Source organism: Panthera uncia, chromosome D4, assembly GCF_023721935.1.
Source record: "Panthera uncia isolate 11264 chromosome D4, Puncia_PCG_1.0, whole genome shotgun sequence".
NCBI lineage: Eukaryota > Metazoa > Chordata > Mammalia > Carnivora > Felidae > Panthera > Panthera uncia.
Window position 1 is genome coordinate 76,369,629 of NC_064807.1, and position 27,134 is coordinate 76,396,762.

The 27,134-nt window shown below is 38.7% G+C and overlaps 1 long non-coding RNA gene across 1 annotated transcript in view; it reads right to left on the reverse strand.

Moving 5' to 3' along the window:
• The window catches only part of LOC125920736 (uncharacterized), a 33,639-nt gene extending 6,912 nt beyond the window's left edge, over nt 1-26,727 (reverse strand). The window contains exons 1-2 of the long non-coding RNA XR_007457175.1: nt 26,611-26,727; nt 7,681-7,714 (exon numbers count right to left, since the gene is read on the reverse strand). This is a non-coding gene — a long non-coding RNA (uncharacterized LOC125920736). The remainder of the gene's footprint in view (nt 1-7,680; nt 7,715-26,610) is intronic.
• Nucleotides 26,728-27,134: the final 407 nt, after the last annotated feature.

Consider the following 27,134-nt stretch of genomic DNA (forward strand, 5'->3'; position numbering starts at 1 on the left):
TACAGCCCTACTACATGCTCAGCATGGTCCCTGGTGTTTTCCCTTCTTTTTAAACATACAGTCCTCAGAAGAAGTGTTGGTTCTTTTGGATAGATGAGAAAATCGGGGTTCAAGGTAGAGGGGAATTTCTCCCAGTCTGGTCACCCTCGATCACCTTGAGATGTGTTCAGATCTTCTCTGACTCCTGACTAAGAGAAACTTTCTCTTGTAGCTTACTCCTTTGGAGAGGAGGCAGTCTTTTTAAAATGATGCCACATCCATTCTATCACCAATAGTTAGCATTTTTTTAAAATTTTTTTTTAACGTTTTTATTTATTTTTGAGACAGAGAGAGACAGAGCATGAATGGGGGAGGGTCAGAGAGAGGGAGACACAGAATCTGAAACAGGCTCCAGGCTCTGAGCTGTCAGCACAGAGCCCGACGCGGGGCTCCAACTCACGAACCGTGAGATCATGACCTGAGCCAAAGTCGGCCGCTTAACCGACTGAGCCACCCAGGCGCCCCAATAGTTAGCATTTTTAAAGTACTACTACGTGCAGTCACGAAGACAGGCACTTACCACACGGAAACCTTAGACACAATGCCAGTTTTCTAGGAAATTGCAACCTAGATGAAAGGACAAGTAATAGGCAGTAAAACATAAATACCCCTCGATATTCAGTGAGAGGCTCTGTCAGTAAATCCTGTGAAAATCCAGGGGAAGACAGAAGTACTATAGCCTGCGTACTCAGGGAACACTTTTTGCCAGTGTTTAAGGAATGCATTTGGAGGTTGGAGGGGTTCAAATGCCGGCAGCAACAAAGATGGAGGTTTGTGAATTGTGTTTGTGAGATGATTTCTGGTCATACTCTGGCTTACGTATGAATGGTTCACCATTGTCTTCAAGGTGAAATCTCAGTGTACATGTTGCATCCGCCCTAGCTTATGCTTCAGCTTTATTGTCCGCCATCTCTGCACTGCGCAACCTTGGAGTAAGAGCCTCGCGTGCCTTTCCTTTCCTGCCTCTGGTCCTTCACCTGTGGACGGACACTGGGGCGTCGAGGTAGGTGCCCGGTTCTCTGTCAGGCAGGTCTGAATTCTGGCCCTGCCCCTTACTAACCAGTGGGACATTCGACAGGTTATTTAACTTCTCACTTTCCTCCCCCATAAAGTAAGAAGAGTAATAACCTCCTGGCAGGAAAGGTGTGAAGATTTAATGGAATGAAGTCTATAAAGCACCCTGGTTACTGCCTACTCTATCATGCATACTCGGGAATGGTAGTTATCATCATAATAATGATGTTTTTCTTGGGCCAGCAACTCACGACTACTGCTTCTTAGCCTAAACAATTCCCACAGCACCTTTTCATATTTATACCTTAGCGTTGTGTTACCACATCATCTTACTTACAGAGAGAGGCAGAGCAATGTTTAGGGGCTCGGTCCTGGCATCTGCCTGCTTACCATTTATTAACTGTGCGACTTTGGGCCAGTTACTTGGCCTCTCTGTGTCTCAGTTTTCTTACGTAAAGTGGAGATCAAGGCATTGTCTCTTCCACAGAGACAGTTTGAAGATTGGATGAGTTTGCATCACAGGGCCCGGAATTTAGTACATACTCAATAAATGGTAGGTATTGTGACCTCCACTGCAGAAAGGAGGAAAGAAACTAAGGAATTTGACCAAAGTTGGATGACAAACGGGACAAGAACTTTTAGCATCAGAATTTTGAGTCAGATGGCTCCACAGTCTGTGCTCTTAATCACCAGGCATTTGGCTTCCCCCATGAATAAGAAACACGTCCACCTCCAAGTCCTTCCTCACTGTCATTATCAGATCCACATACTTGACAACTCCTCAGGCCGTGCGACAATCAGACTGGAGATACAGGACAAGCTGCCTCCCACAGTCATTCACTTTAGAGAGAACTCTGCATCGATCCCACCCCACTCCCTTTATCCGCCCTCAGCTCGTCCAACTTTTGCACACGAAAACGGAAGGCTCCGAGATAAAGCAACATGTGCAGAGTCCCACAGAAGACAAATGATCGAGGCCAAAATACAGATCACATCTAGGTGATTGTGTATTTTGGGGCTCCTGCTAATTGTCCTGGCCAGTGTTAGGCACTGGTGTTGGAGACTGGGACGTGTGTGTTTCATCGTATTAGGAACTGGACCATGATTCCATGGCACATAGTGGGCACTCAATGAACATTTATCGAATGAATGAATTCATATACCTATCTACTCATCTCTCTCTCCCTCCCTCTCTCCATTTCTCTATCTACCTACCTAACAAAGCCCCTGCCTCATCGAATGGGGGAGAAAGAAATAAAAGCCACTACTTCCTATATGTTGCATCAGGAGCTGTGATAAGAGTGGGTGCTAAAGGCACCAAGAAAAGCTGTCATGACTAGCAAAATGGTACATTCTGCTCCGCCCAAGGTACCTTCCTGCCCACACCAGCACACCAGAAAAAAGTCACGATTACAGTGAAAGCTTATATAATGCCATAGTTTTGCTTTTAGCAAGCAGCAACAATCGTGAAAAGAACTTTAAATACAAATGAAACAAAGAATGGAAGAAATCAAGTTGCCTTCTCCAATATGGAAAAGTAGTACTTTTAATTCTTTTTTTTTTTTTTTTTTTTTGCTCTTTTAGGAAAACAGTGTGGTTCCGCATGAAGACCAGAATCTGTAGTACAAAATAAACACTGTTCTTTTTTTTTTTTCAAGTTTATTTATTTATTTTTGAGAGAGAGAGGGCAAGCAGGGGAGTGGGCAGAGAGGGAGGGAGAGAGAGAGAGAGAGAGAGAGAGAGAGAATCCTAAGCAGGCTCTGCACTGTCGGCACAGAGCCTGATGTCAGGCTCCATCCCACAAATTGTGAGATCATGACCTGAGCCAAAATCAGAAGTCAGACACTTAACCACTGAGCCACCCAGGTGCCCCTAAACACTGCTGTTTCTTAATGAGCTGAATCTTAGAGTCCCTAATATTTTTCTCTTGGCCAAAAGGTCTTACTAAGTACCTAAACAAGCTTGACCTCTTTTCTATTTTCTTTGTTAATTTTGGGTTTCTCAGCTCTTCTTGTTGCTTACTCTCTTATTTACCAATAGCTTTTCTATCACTTGTTTTGATCTGGTTTGGTTAACTTTTAAGTTGTATCAATGTTTTTAATGAATCGTGCGAGTGTGTGTACTCCATAGATGTCTGGTAAGTAGAAAGCCTCTAGGTACAACAAGGAAAACATTACTTCATCTGTACGTCATGTGTTCAAAATAACATACTGGGGCTTCCTTGATGTTTTCCTCACTTTCATTTCTGCACCTTCAGAGTCACCAAGGCTTGTTACTTCTACACACTAAATTTCTCTCACACTCAACCCTCTCTGGCCAACCTTAATAACTGCCTTTTTGCAAGCTGTCACCAGTGCATGGACCATCGCAAAGGCATCTGAAGTATCCGATCTCCATTTGCTCTTAAGCAATGCCCTTCATCCCCGAAAATGTTGCCAGAGGGATGCTTCTGAAACCCAGATCTGATCGTGCTCTCTGCTAATTCAGTGGTTTTCCATCTGTTGGAAGATTCAGTCTCCTTGCATGACACGATGGACTGACCTAGCTTGACCTGGCTTTTGCTTATGTCTCCAAGTTTGCCTCTAACCCAGACCAACGAAAAAGTAGAGATATAGTAACTCGACTTTCAATGTTTGTCCATTCTCTGCAAAAGGGTTTAAATCCCCTTGTCCTTTTTCCATACTGTCTCTCTTGCCTGCTTGAAGAGTCTCCACAATTTTTGAATACCTATTGTCTGTTTTTTTTTTTAACTGCAAAACTCAAACATCAACTTCATCCCTACAAAGAGCATTTGTAACACCCTTCATTTTAATACCAGAATAAGTATTTTATGGGTGCTGTTATCTTTACACAGATTGCATTGAAATATTATTGCTCTCCTTTTTATTGTAAAGTAATATACACACCTTCTAAAAATCTTAAGAAAATATAGATACAGAATGGAATAATTAAAATCATGCATAATTTGGTCACTCTGATGCAACTCTTGTTAACATTTTGGTGGACTCTACCTCAGTCTTCTCTCCAAACATATGTAAGTGTTTATTTTGCAAAAATATGGTCATACTATCCATATTGTTTTATCACCGGCTTTTTGAAATCAAAGGGGATGTTGTAAAAATCACCTTCTGTCTTTAAAGTTATTTCCTGACATCACTGTCAATGCTGAAAAGTATTTCCTTGGATGAATAAAATAATTTTCTATTACTGGAACTACAGTTATGTCTAAAAGTTTTTATTACAAACAAGGCAATTTCTCTCTTTATAGCCAAATCTTTGAGTGTGATCATGATTATTTCTGTTTGATAAATTCAGCAGGAGTAATTTCTCGATCAACGAGGATATACAAGTTGAAGCCTTTTGATACACATTTTTAAATTGTCTTTCAACAACATGCTATTAACTGGTACTCCCAAAAGCAATATATGTCCATTTCCTCACAAAGGTAATATAAATATATGATATTTAATAGCAATTGAATAAGCAAAAAGTATGGCTTGTCTTAATATAATCCCTCTGTGAGGTATAATATACTTTCTTTGCATACTCAACTCATATATATATATATATATATATATATATATATATATATATATATGTTTCTTTTGTGATTTTCTTAATTGGGTCCTCTGATTCACTTTCAACTGCAATGTTTATCTCTTTTTTTCATTGGTTTTATATATCATCCTTTGTCTGTCATGTATGCCTCACAAAAATTTTTATCTCTTTTTGCTGTCTGCCTTTGAATTTGAAAATGATTTATGCTACAATTCATCCAATCCCCATTGATTTGAAATGCTACCACTGTTATATATTGATTCATATATATGCTCAGATCAGTTTACGAACATTTAAAAATAATACATCAACCTGTTCCTCTACCACTATTCTATTTTTAAGTTAACTTTGGTTCATATCAATATTATTTTTATGTTATTATTATTATTAACACCATTACTGTCATAGCTACTATTTCTTGATCATGACTCACATATTTCAGCATGCAATGCTTAATACTTTTACAAACTATATCTGATTTATTCTTTCAAACAGCTCTGTGAAATAGGTACAATTATTATATACATGTTTCAGCTAAGGAAACCGAAACATATTTATTATCTAGTAGAACTGAGATTAAAACTCGAGTTGTCCTGACACCAGACCTACAAACTGAAATTCAGAGCAATACTTTCTCTTTACTCATTTTCAAAGCATTTTTCTGCCTATTCTCACATGACTTACTCTTGGAGATAAACTTTAAAATAACTTTATTAACCGTTTAAAGCCAGTCTTTGAATCTATTTAGACTTTTTATTGTGGTATAGCATACATATGTACATGAACCATAAGTGAACAGATATGTGCAACCCACACCCAGACCAAGAAATTTATCAGCGCATCAGAGGCCCCATGGTGTCCTTTTCCACTTGTTACTACCCCCCACAGGTAAGCCCTGTCCTGACTTCAACATCACACATTAGTTTTACTCAGTTTTGGGTTTTAAAGGAACACATGCATTATGTTCCTTTATGTTTATGTTATCAAGGGTCTTTTCATGTTCCTTTTGGCTATATGTAGATCTTCTATTATGAAACATCTTTAATTTTTTAATTTTTTATTTGTCTGAGTTGAAGCGTCCTTTATTGTTATACTAGCATTTATTGAAAATACTCTGTCTCTGTTGAATCACCTTGGAAACTTTCTCTAAAATCAATTAAATATATAAAAACAGAGGTCTGTTTCTAAACCCTTTCTCCTGTTCCTTGGCCTATAAGTCTTTTATTTTGCTAATATCACACTGCCTTGATTATTTCAAGCTTTATAGTAAGTCTGTTACATAAACGTTCACTTGTCTCTTTACTTTCAAAAATTGTTTTAATTATTCTAGGTCCCCTGTACTTCCACATACATTTTAGAGCTAGCTTGTCAATTTCTAAAACAAAATGACTGGGATTCTGATTGGGGTTGCAATGAACTCATGGGTCACTATGGGAAGAGTATTGAATCCTATTGTCCACGAAACTGGTATATGTCTCTATTTACTTAGGTTTTCTGTAAATTCTCTCAGTATACACAAGCCTGACATATCCATTTTACTATGCTTTTACATCTGTGTATACTCAGGGGACTTCCTCAAAAAGTAGCTCTTTTGGAGGCACCTGAGTGGTTCAGTCAGTTAAGCATCTGACTCTGGGTTTTCGCTCAGGTCATGATCTCACTGTTCATGAGTTTGAGCCCTGTATGGGGGGGCTCCATGCTGTCAATGCAGGACTTGCTTGGGATTCTCTCTCCCTCTCTCTGCCCCTCCCCCCCCAACACTCACTCATTCTCTTTCTTTCTCTCAAAATAAATAAACTTTTTTTTTTTTAAAGTAGCTCTTTTTCATTGTATTTCTGGTGCCTTTGAAAACTGAGTCACTAGTGAGTATCTTTCTGTTTTATGCTTTCCTTTGGTCACCTTTTTTAACATACCAGATAACTTTTAATTGAATGCTACCATGTTATTTTCCTCCAGAGATGTTTACCCTGTCCTTTGGTGGAAAATAGACTGATGGTGGATCACCTTAATCTGACTAGAAACAGGGTTGATATGAAGCAGAGTTTCAGTTCTTACAAAGTATCATCTGCCTCTGGTTAAGCACACTCCTTAATTCAAGCTCTCCATGGATTCTCAACTGAGATCCTTGGGTATTTAATAAGTTCCCCTGCCCACAGCTTCACACCCTTCTGTGGTTTCTCATCTCCAATTTTTATCTTGTCAGCTCTGAGAGATTTAAAGACAACTGTTCTACACTCAAAAGTTTTATGCCTTGCTTACTATTCCCCTGACCTCTACTATTGAAGAATTTAGCAAATGCCTCAAGGAGAAACCAACAATTATGCTCATTTCAGTGAACTATCCTTTTCATTAGAATTTTGGCTCCCTAGGTATTGGCTGCATTGGCAGTCACAAAAGCATTTTTTTCTTCTTCTTAGATTTATGAGTTCACCAACAGTTCTGTTGAATACTTAACCACTCAGGAATGGGCACCTGGCTCCATGTTCCAATAATTAGCAAATGCCCTAAGGAATAATGTGGGTGCGTGCTGTAAGTGAGCTACCCTCTCCATGATTCTCTTCACTCTGATTCTTGGAATTTCAGCCTCATTTCCCTCAGTAGTTAGTTGTCTTGTGTCTTTTTAAAAATTATTTAAAATTTTCTTCTCCTCCTTCTTCTTCTTTTCCTAGTTTGTTCTTTGTGGGAGACTGGTCTTATACACAAGCTACTGCATCACAGCCTGAGAGAAATTCTTTTTGTATGTGATTTGCCTTTCAAGACATTTGACCATTTTATTTATATCATCAAATTTATTGGCTTGAAGTAGTTCATATTATTCACTTATTATTTTTCAATGTTTGTAATGTCTAAATGATGCCTTCTTTTGTTCCTGATATTGGTAATTAGGGCATTCTCTCTTTCTTCTTGATCAGTCAAGCTAGAAGTTTTTCAGTTTTGTAGACTTCCAAAAACAAAACAAAACAAAACAAACTCCAAAAACAAACCAGCTTTTGGCTGCAGTGATTTACTGTATTTGTTCAGTTTTTAAACATTTGATTACCACTCTGTTATTTCTTTATTTCTACTTACCTTAAGCTTACTTTTCTTCTCTTCCTTTAACTTCCTAAAGAAGAAGATTAGATAAGTGTTTTTAGACTTTTCCTGTAAATTAATAAACAATTTAAAGGTATAAAATTCTCTATAGGTGCTGATTTTTGATATATGACCTGCAATACCTATCTATATCTATCTATACCTATATCTACATCTGTACCTATATCTTACACAGCTATGTTACACTCAACAATACTCATGGAATAAAGTTTGCTTTAAATAGCCATATGTCTTTTGATATGTTCTGTTTTCATGTATATTTGAATTCAAAATAATTTCAATTTTTTGTGTAATTTCTTTCATCCATTGGTTGTTCAGAAGTGTATTATTTAAATTTCCAAATATGTAACTTCCAGATTTTTTTCTGTTGTTTTATCTCGAATATAATTATGATAAAAACATGTTTTGTATAAACTTATTATTTTAAATTTATTGAGACTCCTATGGTCTAAACAATTACCTGTGTTCGTGAATGTTCCATGTATGCTGGAAGAGAGTGTAATCTCTTGTTGGGGATGGAATATTCTAGAAACATCAAGTAAGTTCAATTAATCAGTAATGTTCAATTAGTTTAGTAGTAATTTCTTCCATATGCTTGGTGAATTTCTTTCTGTTTGTTCTATCAGTTAATGAGAGACAACTATTGAAATCTCAGATATAGAAGGAGCCAAGATGCTTCCCTTCACATGGAAGTTTTGTGTGTGTCTCTCATTTGTGAAATATAGCCAGACCAACACTAAACCATCCACACCTAGAAAACTGATCTGAGGATTAACACAACAACCCGCACAACCTGAAACACAGAATTCAGCAGGTACACAGCACGGAGAGGTGAACTTGGGGGAGAGAGAAGCCACGGAGCGCTGGGAGGTGCTCTTGCGTGTGGAAAGAGGACAGAGACAATGGCGAGAATATGGGAAAAGCACCACTCCCCAAAAGCAGCTGGAGAGAAAGTGGAAAATTGGAAACAGCCACAGGGACTAAACTAAAAAGGGAGAAAGAAGAAAGGAGAGGGGTTAAATTCCATTAAGACTGTAAACAAGGGGAGTGCAGAGTCTGCAGTTCTGCAGCTCGATACCTGGTGGTGCTCTGGTGGGAAGGGCAAATCCCCAGGAGCTGAATGGGATCTGGGAGGGTCTTGGGCCACACGGGGAGAAGCGGCTCCACTGCTGGAAGGACATTTGGTAGAGACTGTTGAGGCCACCTGGTCCCAGCAGACCCCAGAGAACAGCCACATTCACTGGTGCTGGAACAAGGTCCTTAAGGGTGAAGTCTGGTGCCAGATGTGTGTTGTGATTTTGTGATTTTCCATAATCCCGAAACACTGCTGCTATACTATCTCATGAACTTTTCCTGGGGCAGGCTGGCCCTGGCTGCAGTCTCTGGGCATGGGCAGCAGCATAGTCCTGCAAACGTTCTTGGGTGCGGCCGGCATTTGGCCATTGCTTGGTGAGACCCTCTGCAGAGGGGCGGAACGGGTCAAAGCCGCAGTCCCTCAGAAGTAAGGGGCCAGGGAAAACAGCCGTATCTGAGATAAAAGTCAGGAGAGAGGTACTAACTGGGGCTTGATCATGGACAGTGTAAAAGCAGAGAGTGGACTAAAGCTGAAGACAAAGGACAGGTGCACAATTGCTGATGGGAGAGAACAGAGTTCCAATACTAGAGACTGGGTAGCTGAATGACGCCATTTTCGCTACTCCTGCACATGAGCATTTGCACCTACAAGCACCACAACAATCCACCCCAGTAGGCTAGTAGCGCCATCTAGTGGAGAAGGGAGCCGTTACACTAAGCCCCGCCCAACTGGGCCAACCTTGCTCTTCAAGAACAGAAGTCTCACCGCCTGCTTAGTTTATGGACTATAAAGTGCTTCATAGTCTGACTTCTATGTGAAAATGAAGTAATTTCAGTCCTATTTCAGTCTGTTAGCAGGTCCATCTATTCAATTTTCTTTCTTTTTTTTCTCTTTTTTTTCTTTTCTTTTTCTTGAATAAAGAGAAAAAAATCATTTTTATTTTCAATTTTTATTAAAAATATTTTTACTTTTTTTACTATATTTTTTACTGTTGTGTAAATTTTTTCAAATTCTATTTTACTTCCATCATTTTATTTTAGTCTACTTCAGTGTATTCATTTTTTCAAATTTTGAAAGGATTTCCTTTTTTTCTTTTTTCTTTTTCATTTCTTTTCTTTCTCTTGAATACAGAAAGAAAAAAGTCATCTTTATTTTTAATTTTTATTAAAAATATTTTTCTTTAATTTTTTTCTACTATATTTTTTACTTTTGTGTAAATTTTTTCAAATTCTAGTTTACTTCCATCATTTCATTTTAGTCTACTTCAGTGTATTCATTTTTTCAAATTTTCAAACAATTTCCTTTCTTTTTCTTCTTTCCCCTTTTTTCTCTAATCTGTCAAGCCACTTTCACCACCCAAACAAAAACACACCTAGGATCTAGTGTCATTTATCCGATTGTTGTGTGTGTGTGTGTGTGTTTAATTTTTTGATTTTAATATTTTTTAATTTTAATTTTTTTAATTTTAATTTTAATTTTTCTACCTCATTAATTCCTTTTCTCCCTTCAAAATTACAAAATGAAGGAATTCACCCCAAAAGAAAGAGCAGGAAGAAACGACAGCCAGGGACTTAACCAATACAGATACAAGCAAGATGTCTGAACCAGAATTTAGAATGACGATAATAAGAATACTAGCTGGAGTCGAAAATAGATTAGCATCCCTTTCTGTGGAGATAAAAGAAGTAAATATGAGTCAGGATGAAATAAAAAATGCTATAACTGAGCTGCAATCAGGAATGGATGCTGCCATGGCAAGGATGGATGAGGCAGAACAGAGAATCAGTGATATAGAGGACAAACTTATGGAGAATAATGAAGCAGAAAAAAAGAGCAAGACTAAGGCAAAAGAGCACTATTTAAGAATTAGAGAAGTCAGTGGCTCATTAAAAGGAACAACATCAGAATCATAGGGATCCCAGAAGAGGAAGAGAGAGAAATAGGGGTAGAAGGGTTATGTGAGCAGGTCATAGTGGTAAACTTTACTAACCTGGGGAAAGACACAGACATAAAAATCCAGGAAGCACAGAGGTCTATTAGGTTCAACAAAAACTGACCATCAACAAGGCATATCATAATAAAATTCACAAAATACTCAGGCAAGGAGAGAATCATGAAAGCAGCAAGGGGAAAAAAAGTCCTTAACCTACAAGGGAAGACAGATCATGTTTGCAGCAGACCTAGCCACAGAAACTTGGCAGGCCAGAAAGAAGTGGCAGGGTATATTCAATGTGCTGAATCAGAAAAATATGCAGCCAAGAATTCTTTATCCAGCAAGGCTGTCATTAAAAATAGAAGGAGAGATAAAAAGTTTCCCAGACAAACAAATATTAAAGGAGTTTGTGACCACTAAACCAGCCCTGCAAGAAATTTTAAGGGGGACTCTCTGAGGGGAGAAAAGATTAAAATACAAACAAATAAATAAATAAATAAATACCAAATGTGACAAAGATTAGAAAGGACCAGAGAACACCACCAGAAACTCCAACTCTACAAGCAACATAATGGCAATAAATTCATATCTTTCAGTACTTACTCTAAATGTCAATGGACTCAATGCTCCAATCAAAAGACATAGGGTAACAGAATGGATAAGAAAACAAGATCCATCTATATGCTCTTTACAAGAGACCCACTTTAGACCTAAAGACACCTTCAGATTGAAAGTAAGGGATGGAGAACCATCTATCATGCTAATGGTCAACAAAAGAAAGCCAGAGTAGGCCTACTTATACAAGACAATCTAGACTTTAAAATAGACTGTATCAAGAAATGCAGAAGGGTATTATATCATAAGTAAGGGGTCTATCCACCAAGAAGACCTAACAATTGTAAACATTTATGCACCAAATGTGAAGCACCCAAATATATAAATCAATTAATCATAAATATAAAGAAACTCATTGATGGTAATACCATAATAGTAGGAGACTTCAACATCCCACTCACAGCAATGGGCAGATCATGTAATCAAAAAATCCACAAGGAAACAATGGCTTTGAATGACACACTGGGCCAGGTGGACTTAACAGATATATTCAGAACATTTCTCCTAAAGCAGCAGAATATACATTCTTCTTGAGTGCACATGGAACGTTCTGCAGAACAGACCACATAGTGGGACACCAATCAGCCCTCAGCAAGTACAAAAAGACCAATATCATCCCGTGCATATTTTCAGACCACAATGCTATGAAATTCGAAATCAACCACAAGAAAAAATTTGGAAACATAAAAATACATGGAGACTGAAGAACATCCTACTAAAGAATGAATGGGCCAACCAAAAAGTTAAAGAGGAAATTAACAAGTATATGGAATCCAATGAAAATGATAACACCACAACCCAAACCTGTGGGGTGCAGCAAAGGTGGTCATAAGAGGAAAGTATATAGCAATCCAGGCCTTCCTAAAGAAGGAAGAAGGATCTCAGATACACAACCTAACCTTATGCCTTAAAGAGCTGGAAAAAGAACAACAAATAAAAATCCAAACCAGCAGAAGACAGGAAATAATAAAGATTAGAGCAGAAATTAATGCTATTGAAACCAAAAAAACAGTAGAACAGATCAATGAAACCAGAAGCTGGTTCTTTGAAAGAATTACCTAAATTGATAAACCACTAGCCAGTTTGATCAAAAAGAAAAAGGAAAGGACTCAAATAAATAAAGTCAAGAATGAAGGAGGAGAGATCACAACCAACACAACAGAAATAAAAACAATGATAAGAGAATATTATGAGCAATTATATGCCAATAAAATGGGCAATCTGGAAGAAATGGACAAATTCCTAGAAATATATATACTACCAAAACTGAAACAGGAAGAAATGGAAAATTTGAACAGACCCATGACCAGTAAGGAAATCGAATTAGTAGTTAAAAATCTCCCAATATTAGTAATCAAAAATCTCCCAAAAAATAAGACTCCAGGGCCAGATGGCTTTCCAGGGGAATTCTACCAAACATTTAAGGAAGAGTTAACACCTATAGTATTGAAGCTTTTCCAAAAAATAGAAATGGAAGGAATACTTCCAAACTCATTCTATGAAGCCAGCATTACCTTGATTCCAAAACCAGATAGAGACCCCACTAAAAAGGAGACCAATTTCCCTGATGAACATGGATGCAAAAATCCTCAACAAGATATTAGCCAACTGGCTTCAACAATACATTAAAAAAATTATTCACCACGACCAAGTGGGATTTATACCTGGGATGCAGGGCTGGTTCAATATCTGCAAAACAATTAACGTGATTCATCACATCAATAAAAGAAAGGATAAGAACTATATGATCCTCTCAATAGACGCAGAGAAAGCATTTGACAAAATACAACATCCTTTCTTGGTAAAAACCCTCAAGAAAGTAGGGATAGAAGGATCATACCTCAAGATCATAAAAGCCATATATGAACGACCCAACGCTAATATCATCCCCAATGGGGAAAACTGAGAGCTTTCCCCCTAAGGTCAAGAACAAGACAGGGATGTCCACTCTCGCCACTGTTATTCAACATAGTATTGGAAGTCTTAGCCTCTGTAATCAGACAACACAAAGAAATAAAAGGCATCCAAATTGGCCAAGAGGAGGTCAGACTCTCACTCTTCACAGATGACATGATACCCTATATGGAAAACCCTAAACAATCCACCAAAAAACTGCTAGAACTGATTCATGAATTCAACAAAGTGCAGGATATAAAATCCATGCACAGAAATCAGTTGCATCCCTATACATCAACAATGAAGCAACAGAAAGAGAAATCAAGGAACCAATCCCATTTACAGTTGCTCCAAAAACCATAAAATACCTAGGAATAAATCTAACCAAAGAGGTGAAAAATCTATATACTGAAAACTATAGAAATCTTATGAAAGAAATTGAAGAAGACACAAAAAAATGGAAAAAGATTTCATGCTCCTGGATACAAAGAACAAATATTGTTAAAATGTCAACACTACCCAAAGCAATCTACATATTCAATGCAATCCCTATCAAAATAACACCAGCATTCTTCACAGAGCTAGAACAAATAATCCTAAAATTTGTATGGAACCAGAGAAGACCCCGAATAGCCAAAGCAATTTTGAAAAAGAAAACCAAAGCAGGATGCATCACAATCCCAGACTTCAAGCTACACTACAAAGCTGTAATCATCAAGACAGTGTGGCACTGGCACAAGAACAGACACTCAGATCAATGGAACAGAATAGAGAACCCAGAAATGGACCCACAAATGTATGGCCAACTAATCTTTGACAAAGCAGGAAAGAATATCCAATGGAATAAAGACAGTCTCCAGCAAGTAATGCTGGGAAAACTGGACAGTGACATGCAGAAGAATGAACCTGGACCACTTTCTTATGCCATACACAAAAATAAACTCAAAATGGATGAAAGACCTAAATGTAAGACAGGAAGCCATCAAAATCCTTGAGGAGAAAGCAGGCAAAAAACTCTTTGATCTTGGCTGCAACAACAGATTTCTCCTTGATTTCTCTTTCTGTTACTTCTAACTCAACACGTCTCCAGAGGCAAGGCAAACAAAAGCAAAAATGAACTACTGGGATTTCATCAAAATAAAAAACTTCTGCACAGCAAAGGAAACAATCAGCAAAACTAAAAGGCAACCGACAGAGTAGGAGAAGATATTTGCAAATGACATTTCAGATAAAGGGTTAGTGTCCAAAATCTATAAAGAACTTATCAAACTCAACCCCCAAAAAACAAATAATCCAGTAAAGAAATGGACAAAAGACATGAATAGACACTTCTCCAAAGAAGACATCCAGATGGCCAATCGACACATGAAAAAATGCTCAAATCACTCATCATCAGGAAAATACAAACCAAAACCACAATGAGATACCACCTCACACCTGTCAGAATGGCTAACATTAACATCTCAGGCAACAACAGATGTTGGCGAGGTTGCAGAGAAAGAGATCTCTTTTGCATTCTTGGTGGGAATGCAAGCTGGTGCAGCCACTCTGGAAAACAGTATGGAGGTTCCTCAAAAAATTAAAAATAGAACTACCCTACGACCCAGTAATGGCACCACTAGGCATTTATCCATGGGATAGAGGTGTGCTGTTTCGAAGGGACACATGCACCTCCATGTTTATAGCAGCACTATCCACAATAGCCAAAGTATGGAAAGAGCCCAAATGTCCATCGATGGGTGAATGGATAAAGAAGATGTGGTATATGTATATACAATGGAGTATTACTTGGCAATCAAAAAGAATGAAATCTTGCCATTTACAATGACGTGGATGGAACTGGAGGGTATTATGCTAAGTGAAATTAGTCTGTCAGAGAAAGACAAATATCATATGACTTCACTCATATGAGGACTTTAAGAGACAGAAGAGATGAACATAAGGGAAGGGAAACAAAAATGATATAAAAATAGGGAGGGGACAAGCATAAGACACTCATAAATATGGAGAAAAAACAGAGGGTTACTGGAGGGGAAGTGGGAGGGGCAATGGGCTAAATGGGTAAGGGTCATTAAGGAATCTACTCCTGAAATCATTGCTGCACTATATGCTAACTAATTTGGATGTAAATTAAAAAAAATAAAATTAAAAACAAAAGAAATCTCAGATATAATGTTTGTCTATTTCTCCTTTAAAGTTTGCCAGTTTTTGCTTCATGCAATTTGTAGTCTTTTTGTTAAACATCTATAAATAATATCTTTTTATATTTTTATTGTAGTCCTTTCATTGTTATAAAGTATCTCTCCTTTTCTCTAGAAATATATTTGTTTTAATGTCTACTTTGATAGTAATATAACTACTATAGATTTCTTACACTTACTGCATGCAAGATTCCTATCTCTGTAAATTTAATTACCACTTATTTGTGTCTTTGTATTTAAAGAGTATCTCTTGTAGACAGCATATAGTTGAATCTCACATTTGTATTGAATTTGGCAATCTAGGTTTTGATTGGAATATTTAATTCATTTACACTTAATGTAATTATTAAAATAGTTGGAATTAGGTCTAACAGTTTTATTATTTGTTTTCAAGTATTCCTTGTTTTGTTCTTCATCCCTTTTTGTTAAGCAAATATTTTCTAGTATACCATTTGAAATCCACAACCGAATTTTGGCTACATTTCCTTTCATTTTTATTCTTGCTTGATCTAGAAATTACAATATATCTATTTAAATGATCACAATCTACTTAAAATTAACACTGGATTTCTTCTGGCTAAAACAAAAAATAGATTATTCCGGCCACAATACATTTCTGATTACCCCCTTCTATCCTATGGAGTCTTTTGCCATATATGTTGCCATATGAATAGATAGGTAAATCAATAGAGATAATACCTGTGTTACCTATAAAACCTATCCATAAACCTAAATTATCTATAACACCTATCTGTAGCTCTCTATACACATATCTACATCTATATCTATATACTTACACAGGTATGTTACACTCAACAATGCTTATGATACAATTTTTGCCTTAAATAGCCATGTATCTTTAAAGGAATCAAGTATGATGACCGTGGAGATGCATTGATTTATCTCCTTTAAAACTACACGCCGAGGGGAGCATAGTTAACTGACACCTCCCAGTGATGTTCCCATGAACACTGAGGTCATGCCTCCCCCAGGCTTCTCATAACCAGTGACTGAGCAAGCCAGAAAAATGAGTGCTGGTGCATTTCTGCCCAAGGTGGGATTACTCTGACAGGCAGCCTGGCTGAAATTTTCTCAGAAATGTACTGCGGGCCGAGCTTTTTCAATCCATCTTTTGTTAATGTAATTATTATGTTACATTTCCATCCATCTTTTGTTCTCTTTATTCATAGATGCTGGAGCTGCACTATAGTCTCAAGGCTCTCTGCCTACTCAACTTCTCTCCTTATTAATTCTTCATAAACATTTCCTTAAAATAATCGATCACATCTAAACCCATCGAGGTATCTAATTCTTGGATGACTTAAACTGCCATAAGAAGAAAAATATATATAGACATACTTTTACCATTTCCAGCGTTCTTCATTCCTTCCTGTATACACAAGTCACTATCTGATATAATTTCTTTTCAACCTGGAAGATTTCTCCTAACATTTCCTTAAATTGTGTACGATAGCAATGAATTCTGTCAGTTTTTGTTTATCTGAGAGTGTCTTTATAACATCTTTTTTTTTCTTTCAACACTTTAAATATTTGAATCCAATATCTTCTGCCTTTCATTGTTTCTGATGATAATTCAGGTGTTAATCACCATTGTGTCTCTGCTTGTAATGTGTTGTTTTTATTTTTCCTGCTTGCAATTTTTCTTTTTTTTTGACTTTTAGTATTTTTACTGTGATTTACTTACATGTTTCATTTTGTTTAGTTTTGTTTTTCATCTGTATACTTCTTGGGGGTTGTTGAGATCCCTGGATCTGTAAATTAATGTGTTTTCTTCTACAGTTGGGGGAAATTTTGACCATTATATCTTCAACTATTTTTCTGCCCCATTCTGTCTTCTCATTCTGGGAGTTCATTTGTTGGACTGCTCAATACTGACCATAGGTCTCTGAGGCTTTTTATATATTTTTCTATGTTTCTCTTCTCTGATATTTTGATTGGACACTTTCTATTGATCTTTCTTCACATTTACTGATTCTTTCTTCTGCCATCTCAAATCTATCATCAAGCCTATTTAATGATTTATGTTTTCATCTTAGGTGTTGTATTTTCAGATCTAGATTTTTTAAAAATTCCTTTTCATAGTTTTGATTTCTCTATTCACTCATTAATACATTTCCTTTTAATTCTTCAAATTTATTTCCTTTTTAAAAAAATTAATGTTTATTTTTGAGAGAGAGACACAGAGCACGAGCAAGAGAGGGGCAGAGAGAGAGAGGGAGACACACAATCAGAATCAGGCTCCGGGCTCTGAGCTATCAGCACAGAGCCTGATGGCGGGGCTCAAACCCACGGACCACAAGATCATGACCTCAGCCGAAGTCGAACGCTTATCAGACTGAGCCACCCAGGAGCCCCAAACTTATTTCCCCTTAAATCTTTGAATGCATTTATATTAGTTGTGCTGATGATTTTGCCTGCAACAATCCAGAAGGTGAATGCACTCAGTCAGTTTCCATTGACTGGGTTTTATGGCTTTGTTTGTTTTCTTACATATTGCTCATACTTTTTGGGTTTTTGCATTTTTGGTAATTTTTGGTTGAAAAGTTGGTTATAGGGATTGTGGAATCTGTCGTGTTCTTCTGAGTATTGTCAGTTTGAATCCACACTTAACTTGGCTGTTGTCACACTGAGTGCTCTCTCCCTGTGGTTGCAGCAACTCTTATCTTTTTTCAGGGTCTTTGGCCTCAGGCTATTGCTTTTTTAGATACGGAGCTCCTTAGTGGTCAGCGGAAGTTTGGGGCAGACTTCATACCTAGCTTTTTAGGGGCTCAGTGCTCTCTGTGGTTTTCATGAGTTAAGGCTTCTCCCTTACTTTTCTGCTTCCTGAAACAGTTTTCATTCATGCCTCTAACACATCCAGCCGAGAAGGCTTCCACTTTCCTACAACTGGAGCTCCGTATGGGCCGTGCAGCACTGGTAGGTAAGAAAGCCGTGGCATCACAGTTCTTTTGTGGCTCAGTGGCAGTCTCTAGGTATAACCTCTTCCCCCATTCTGAGCTGCTGTGTACTGTTTTGTAGTGTCTCCAAATGGTGGTGGTTGTTCATTTAGTCCAGTTTTTATCATTATGATCTGTCTAAGAAATCACCTGTCCTCATCATGTGGCTATTACTGGCAGTCATGGTCCTGATTTATTTATTTTTTAAAGTTTATTTATTCTGAGAGAGAGAGGAGAATCCCAGAGAGACTCCGCACTGCTAGCGTGGAGCCTGATGCAGGGCTGGACCTCATAAACCATGAAATCATGACCTAAGCCAAATCAAGAGTCTGACCCTCAACCAACGGAGCCACCCAGGTGCCCCATTCGGTACTGATTGAATAGCATTTTCTTCATGCTGGTTTCCATTTCTAAGTGTAGATAAAATTATATACTATATTTCTCACATTTTGGAATAAGTATAGTTTTTTTTTTTTTAATTTTTTTTTCAACGTTTTTTATTTATTTTTGGGACAGAGAGAGACAGAGCATGAACGGGGGAGGGGCAGAGAGAGAGGGAGACACAGAATCGGAAACAGGCTCCAGGCTCGGAGCCATCAGCCCAGAGCCTGACGCGGGGCTCGAACTCACGGACCGCGAGATCGTGACCTGGCTGAAGTCGGACGCTCAACCGACTGCGCCACCCAGGCGCCCCAGGAATAAGTATAGTTTTTATTACAAGTTCATAAAATATATTAAAAAGCATTCCTCCATTTTTAGGCACTTAGGGAGTCTAGAAGTTACATAGGAACTGGGTTTCTTAAAGATTTAGAAATCTTTCCATTAAAAAGTCTGAGCTCTGCACTGTCTCTATATTGCTTGGATGATTTGCACATTTCGCCTATGATCACTATGCGTTTCAGACTTTGAACATATGCTTCCATCAACCTTGATAATTTGTATTTATTTAGAGAATAATGTTCTAGATATTTTAGAGTATATTGGCAAAGAGTTCCACATCGCATTATTTCAGCCATTTAAATGGCTCCTCTCTATCCAGAGTTATAAGTTCTTTCTGTTTCCTGGCATGGCATCGAGTTTCCCTTGTTTTCTATTACTCTCATTTAAGGTGGCTATTTATAGATCAGCCCTGTTCTTTAGGCTCTGAGCACCTTGAAGTCAGGAATTAGGCTTTGCTCACCTGTGTCTAAGCCACCAGCTACAGTGCCTTTCACACTGAAGGACTTAACTGTGTGCTCAAGTGAACTGCACAGACTTTGGGTTATTTATGGAGAAACTATCCATTAAGCTGAAATCCAAGAGTTTATTTTACGAATGGCAAAGCGAGAAGAGAGTCGACTTGTCCAAGTTTACACAGCAAATTGGTGGCAGAGCAGACGTCTTCCCAACAAACCATGCCGTCTTGCTAAAATGGATTGAACCTAAGACAGCCTCAATTACCATCTGTCCTGCACATATATATTAAAGTAAAATATGTACTGATTCCAAAGCAAGTTCAAGCTCTAAAATTGTGAAAGTCTTTGCATGAGTATTCTGCTTCGTCAGATCTGTTTTGGTTATTAATGACATCTAAATTAGGGCCTCTTGTTCGTGGTGTTGTGTCATCCCAGGAACATGTCAATGTGTGATGGATGTGGCTAATTTAGCGATTCTTTGCAACTTTATAGAGAATCATCCTGCCAGTTTTTGGCAAGAAGGCTTGCTTTATTAAACTTGGAATCCACCATCCAGGATAAATAATGTCTATGTCTGTCCCATTTTAGGTATGTGTTGCAATCGAAGGTAATACATAAGCTGTCTTTTTTTCCCTGTCTCTCTCTCAGCCATATCTGTTTGTTTTTATACAAAAATAAACAGATATTAAAGAAACGATTAGACTAGAAGTCAGCAGAACTGGGTTCTTGCCCAAACTCGGCCATGAAGTTGCTGATGACTTGTAGGGATCACAGATTCCTTATCTTTAAATGAAGCACTTAAATAAGTACACAAAATCCGAACATACCTCAGAGGTGCTTTAGAGGGCTCTACTTAATGGATGAGGCCAGAAAAGCTTTCAGAAGCCTTATCTTTGCCTAACCCCAGAAAATAAAAGGGAAGCCCATTTTTTTTTTTTTGAGGGAAGCTTTTGCTTTAGAATCTGCCATTAATCAGAAAGTCAAAAATAGCATCCCTGTTGCAACAGAAGCCATCTCCCAAACATTTCACAAGGGAGCTACAACAAAAATGTTTTAAGTGTCCAAATGACTGAGAAATCACTTTCAACACTTTTAAGATTGTGGCTATCAGGAAGCATAAGATAAAGCTGTATAGGGGAGATGGCATTTGAGATGGTCCTTGAGGAGCAAACAAGATTTTTTTTAATGTTTATTTATTTTCGAGAGAGAGAGAGAGAGAGAGAGGGTGAGCAGGGGAGGGGCAGAGAGAGAAAGGTGGACAGAGGATCGGAAGCAGGCTCTGTGCTGACAGCAGAGAGCCCGATGCAGGGCTTGAACTCAGGAACTGTGAAATCATGACGTAGGCTGAAATCAGACGCTTAATTGACTGAGCCACCCAGGCACCCCAGGAGCAAGTAAGATTTTTTACATCCATTTATTAGTCCATTAACTTTTCTAACGTTTCATTTATTCACTATGTACACATTGAGATCTTACTGTGTACCCGGCACGATGCTCTTGTATGCACTGGTGGGAATTATGGAGCTTACAGTCTACAGAAGACATAGCTATGAATCAAATAATTACGTATGTATGTTATTACAAATAACTATAGCTGTTATGTAATAAGAAAAGTACAGTGTGAGTTGACAGAACTCGGTGGGGATGGTGAAGGATGATCGGGGAAGCCTTACTGCCTTCGTGAAGCAATACCTGGGCTGACATCTGCATTAACTGGGTTAAGGGGGGGGGGGGAGTGAGGGAGGGGAAGGGTCCTGAAGAGAGAGGGAGCGTGGCTCCCTTATGGAATGGAAACGAGGTCAGTGAGGCTGGAGCTGAGAGTCAAGAGGGGACGCAGGAAAAGGATATTCTGCACTAAGAAAACAGATCTAGAAAAGAGCATCCCTTGTCCTGAGAATTAGCAGTAATTGCATTTGGTACGGGCTTTCCATACCTGAGGAGGAAAAGTGGAAGTTTTTGAAGGAAAAGTAGGTTGAGTTTGTATTGCAGGGAGGTTGAGTTGACAAGTTAAATAATCTGGGCTAAGGTACTCTGTGTTAAAGAGAGACTCAGAAAAGTTATTGACCTTGGAGCCTGCTTTCATAACATTTGTTGCCAGATGAGGAGATTAAAAAAAAAAAAAAGGAAAGGATTTAAGAAAAAAAGTCACTTGTAAGGGCTACGATGTGCACGGACAGCTGGATAACTATCTGCACTGATATTACCACACATTTCGTGGGTCCTTTTATGTGGCTACTTGCAAAATGTGTGAGGAATGGAAGCCTTGACTCGCCCTTTTCATCACTGATGCCGTTTGTTGTTGCTTTCTGCCTTTTTTTCTTCCTTGAGGTGTCACCCCAGCAGTACAAAATGACATAGGGAAAAATAAAAGCATCTCTTTTTCATAGTTGGGTTATAGTAACAGATGGTCATGTTCGCTCGGCAAAGACAAATAGCTCAAGTGATAAACACCACAGGTTTGAGAGGTGGAGGAGAAAGGTTTTTGCCAGGATCCCCATTCGTAGCTGGCTCTGGAAAGACAGCAATCTGCTTTTACAGGTTCCAGCCCCCACCAAGGAGGGGCAGTGGAATTCCAGTGCTGGAAGGAAGGTGGCACCAAAAGAGAGGGGAGGAGGCTGCTGGGATACACGTTTCATCACCCCGCGGAAGGAGGGTTCCCGCTCACCCCCACTCAGCTCCTCCGTCTAATCTCCCACCAAGTCCTGTCAGGTGCATTTCCTAAGTTTCTGTCTGTCTCTCCCCTCTTCCACCATTTATTCGGGCCTCCGTTATCTCTTGCCTATGTTACTTCTTTAAAAAAAAATTTTTTTTTAAATTTTCCCGATTCTTTATTGTCTTGATTTCAGTACTGAAATGTTCAAGACAATATCCACAGGATTTAAGTAAGCACAAGATAAACCGCTAAACCTAAATTATATATTTTTCTAAATCCGTTCTAAAGACAATACTTCTTGTTCAGCTTTATTGAGGTATAATTGGCAAAATTGCAAGATAATTAAATGTACATTGTGATGATTTGATATACCTATGCATTGTGAAAGATCCCCCCATTTATTAGCACAGCCATCACCTCGCATATTTACCTTTTTTGTGTGTGAGCACATTTAAGTTCTACTCAGCACATTTCAATATGCAACACAATTATCCACTATAGCCATACATTTTATACATTAGATATTCAGACCTCATTCATCTTATACCCGTACCCTTTTACCTCTCTATTTCTCCAACCTCCAGCCCCTGGCAACAACTTTCTACTACATTCTACTGTTTCTGTGAATTTTACTCATTTTTTTCTAGATTCCATGTGTAACTGATACCACGCAGTTTTGACCTTTCTCTGTCTGGCTTATTTCACTTATCATCCATGCCCTCGAATTCCATCCATGTTGTTGCAGATGGCAGGATTTCCTTATTTCTCATGACTGGATAATACTCCATTATGACGAATATTCCATATGATATGTGTTCATATATATATATATATATATATATATAACTGCATATATATATATATATGCAGTTATATATATCATACAGTTATATATATATATCATATCTTCTTTATCCATTTGTCCATATCTTCTTTATCCATTGCTTAGGTTTTTCCATATCGTAGCTATTGTGAAAAATGCAATGAACGTGGCAGTCAGATATCTCTTCAGTATTTTGTTTTCGTTTCCTTTGGGTATATACAGGTGGGAATCCTGGGTCATGTCTACGTTATACCAATAGCCTCCCAATACTTCCCTCCCCTTTGCAACTTCTGCCTTCCTTTCTGATAACTATGTTGCTGGCAGCAACATCTTTCTAAAACACAAATCTCATTTGAAACCCAATGAAGGATCCCTGTTGCATTCAGTCTACAAACTAAGTTCCGAAATTCAGCATGAATAATCTCCAGGAATCAGCCCCTTCCTAGTGTGGAACTTCATCGCTGCTTGTAAAAGACAGGTGGATTCTAAAAGAGGGTAGTTGGTTAATTATTCAAAGCTGTGGAAGCAAGCTCAAAGTGAGGCTCACAGGGAGGAAATGCTCAATAGGGTTTTGATAGGTGAGCAGGGACAAGGAAAGTTACTCCAGTAAGAGCAAACCTGAAGGAGAAAGCATAGGGCTTGGATAATTTAGAACTTCATGAAAACATCAGTTTTTGAACAGAAGTATGTGCATGTGTGATTTCCACCTGTGTGATTTCATCATTAATAATTGTAATGTTATAATTATTTGTTATGTGACAATTTCTCCCTTACTTGGGGGCTTCCTGGGGAAAATAGGCATTCTTCATTCATCATCATTTATCCACAGAGACCCTTATGAGTTCCCTGAGCAACAATGCTAGTAGCTAATGTTTATGGAGAGTTGTTACAAGCCACGAATTGTGTTAAGGCCTCCTTTCAATGACAGCATAGGAGGAGTCTTTTTGATTCCAAGTTGCTCATCAAATAGCATATGATCCATTTGCTGATTCAAAAATAATGGGGACATCAGATTGTGTCCTTAAAGCATTGACTGTTGAGGATTTGAGATGGAAGAGACAATTAGGAGATGAACGAAAGAGTCATATGAATGCTATCCAAGACATTCAGTCTAACTTAAGAGTATTGATCAAATATCTGCTGCGTACCCAACCTTGGACTAAGCAATTAACCAAGTGTTTGTTTCAATACAGGTGTTCCACCTTATTCAAAGCCAGCTTTTCCAATCTGTAAATGAAAATATATTAGTATTTTGATCATCGTGTTTTAATCCCATGCACATAAAAAATCACAGCAGGGGCTCAATGCCATGCTAAGTTCTGTGTCCAATGCCGACCGAGCATGTAGCATAAGAGAGGGCATGGACTGGGAATCAGGAGGGTCCCAGCCCCTATTCTGCTCCTTTCTTACTGTGTGAGCTTGGGTTAGACTCTCCCCACCTTTGTATCTTAGTTTCACCATCTTAAAGTTGAGAGAAATGATCTGGATGGTCTCTCTTGTCTCTTCCACTTTGATACAGTCTATGGCTCTATGGCTCCCTCCTCAGAAGTTTCTCTACAAATGCTGTTTTCTTTGCCTCAAATTGAAGCGACTTCCCTCCTAGCCTTGCAGGTAAAAATATCAAGAGAAGCGGCCAGTGGCATCAGGGACTTCTCTCCATAAGATAATTATAAGACTTTTTTTGGAGGGTAAGATATATTCCTAACACCAAGAGATAGGCCTGCAAAGAGTCTGTTTCCAGGCTCCGTGTTATTCTGTTGCCACATAATATCAGGCAAGGTGCTGGAGAAGTTAGAGAAGACGCCCTGAAGTCACAATATCTGGAGTCAGCGGCACCTGGATGGCTCAGTCTGTTGAGTGTCCAGCTCCTGATTTTGGTTCAGGTCATGACTCCAGGGTCGTGGGATTGAGCCCCAAGATGAGCCCATGTCAGGCTCTGCACTCTGTGTGGAGCCTGCTTGAGATTTTCCCTTTCTCCCTCTGCTCCTCTCCCTGCACTTTTGCTCTCTCTCTCTCTAATTTTCTTTTAATGTTTTGTTTATTTTTTGAGAGAGAGAGAGAGAGTGAGTGGGGGAGTGGCAGAGAGAGAGAGGAAGACAGAGGATCTGAACAGGTCTCCCTGCTGACAGGCTGATAGCAGCAAACCTGATGTGGGGCTTGAACCCAAGAACCATAAGATCATGACCTGAGCCGAAGTCGGACACTCAGCCAAGTGAGCCACCCAAGTGCCCATCTATCTCTTTCTCTAAAAGCAAAACAAAGCAAAACAAAACAACCCACAATGTCTGAAATCACATCCCAGCTCTGCCAGTGGTGTGCCCTGGGATGAGAAGCTCACTCTCTCTAGGTGTCATTTCTCTCAACCTCAGAATTGAGACAATGGTACATACAGCATAAGCTGAGTTTTGAGTAAATACATATATAGTGTTTAGAATAGTTTTGGCATATAGTGAAAGCTCCTTAAATATTGTTCTACTGTTACTATTGTGCATATCATTAATCAAAGGGCTACCTCATTTAACAAAAAAGAAAATCAAGACCCAGGGAGGTGATATGAAATTATGACATTTTGATGGTCACAAGAGAAATCCCTTCGCTAATATATATATACTATATTATATACATGCATATATAATAACAATAACAGAAACTGATATTTGTGTAACATGATAGATTTGCAAGTGTCATCAGATAGGAACTCCTTTTCCTACTTTGCAAGACAAAACCCAGACCTGGAGTGATTAAGTGACTTGCCCAAGGTTGCACAAATAATTCAGAGCAAAGCTGGGATATGAACCTGGATAATTTAATGCCAAAGCCTCTCCCCATTCCATTAAATTCACCCCATCCCTTGTGCCTTCCTAAACTCTTGGCACCTCAGTTCCATAAGAAAGATTCGGAAGGTTTGGAGATGAGAATGTAGCAAGGTCATTGTATGTGTCAGAGTATCTGTTCGTCTGCATATCAGTCATCCATCTTCCAGTTACTCCCAGTGGATAAGGGTGGGCAGTGAGGGGGTGCTACGCCCTGACTGGGCTTGACTTTGCAGAAGAACATGCCTCCTTTCTCTCTCCAGAGTCTTGCTGGAGTCTGCCTCCCCAAGTGCTCCTTTGAGCCCATAGGGGAACCTTGAAGTTTCCTTTGAAATTCTGAGTCCCATACCCCCAAGCAGATGTGCAAGGACGTTTGCTCACTTAATGGCCTGTTCAAGACGTTTGAGGATCCGCACTATCTCCCTATCAGCCTCTCTGAAACATGCATTATCCATCCGTCCTTGAAGCAGGTCCCCCGGTGCAGTGATTAAAACAGTCCTGTGTTGGATAAACCCGATGCAATTTTCCAAAAGTCATCATCTCGGCATTTCCCCCGCCACAGCAGAGCACCTCGCCTCCAATTTCTGGGCTTGCTCATTTGTTTTCCTTCAGACAATCTTGGAGACACTCTTTCGAGTGACCTCTGCTAAGGGAAGGGAACAGTACACTCTTATCCTGACATTATGCAGACGCAGTGACAAATTGGTCTATTTTTTATGCTTGACAGAAATGGGGGGGGGGGACAGGAGAAACATATTAACTCACCATATCTTTGGCCACTGGTTGATAGAGTTTGGAAAAGACTTGTTTCTTCTTTCTTTTTTCTTAAGTTTCCCTCCTTATGTCTGATCTCATTGGTTCTTCTTTTAATTAGTCCTGGAATGTCACAATACTTCCAAAGTAAGCTGCAATCTTAGATTTTTGAAGGTAATGTGATCAGAACAAATTTGTGATTACTCTCTTAAACTGGCTTCTTCTTACCTTGCTCCCTACCCACTCTTAAGACACAGTTACTGTCCAAGTTATCTGTGATTCAAATGCTGGATTCCATTTTTCTCCACCCTCTTTTCCATTTCTTGTGTCATTAACTTTTATTGATTCTTCCTCAGAAATATATGTTTTTGTTGATCTCTCTTTGCTTTTCTACTGTGTGCTCCTCGTGTGGGTCTATGAGGGGGTGACTCTCTTGCATCGGTGTTTGTATAATTTTTGTGATCTCAATCACATTATCTTGATCACTGCATATCATCTGTTGTTTTGCATTGAATTGTAATGAAGGTAAAGCATGG